Source organism: Eimeria mitis, genomic scaffold (genome assembly GCF_000499745.2).
Source record: "Eimeria mitis Houghton genomic scaffold, Emh_scaff8394, whole genome shotgun sequence".
Taxonomy (NCBI): Eukaryota; Apicomplexa; class Conoidasida; order Eucoccidiorida; family Eimeriidae; genus Eimeria; species Eimeria mitis.
The window spans coordinates 1-322 of NW_013576175.1; positions in this window are offsets into that span (position 1 = coordinate 1).

The window sequence follows — 322 nt, forward strand, 5'->3', positions numbered from 1 at the left end:
TAGTTTGGCTTCACCCAAAAAACTGCGAGGCATACGCCCATCAGATGAAGACAACCTGCAGTGTACTATCCATCTTGTTTTTAACAATCAGTTGCATCCACACGATGCTGAGGCTGTACCGGTACCACAATAATGATTAAGTCCGTAGCAGCGATACCGTGTGGCGAGCAAATGTGTTTCCGTAAGCTTGTGCAAGGGTAACTTTTTCACCCATTCGCTCGACTTCTTCGCAGTCGAAATATCTTGCTCCATGTCTTAAGCACACTGGAAGCGAAGTGGGTTGTTGGCACTCGCATCGCACCGTCTACGGCATTCAAAGAAA